Below are 202 nucleotides of genomic sequence, written 5' to 3' on the forward strand. Positions count from 1 at the left end.
AGCACGGTCTCCTTACTCGGGGAAAACGGCGAAATAGTCGGAATTAGGGGAGGAAGAGGAAGGGGGTGGGGGGGGAATCCAACGAGCTATGGTACCTCCTTACAGCTAAGGTGGTTGGTAGGTGGCTGCAGCAAGCGGCTCGGAGCTTGACCTCGATTTGGTTTTGGGACTGCAGGCAGGAGTGGCAGATCCGATGAGCTGA

The sequence above is a fragment of the Haliaeetus leucocephalus genome, unplaced genomic scaffold (assembly GCF_000737465.1).
Source record: "Haliaeetus leucocephalus isolate CR32 unplaced genomic scaffold, Haliaeetus_leucocephalus-4.0 Scaffold646, whole genome shotgun sequence".
In the NCBI taxonomy this organism is placed as follows: domain Eukaryota; kingdom Metazoa; phylum Chordata; class Aves; order Accipitriformes; family Accipitridae; genus Haliaeetus; species Haliaeetus leucocephalus.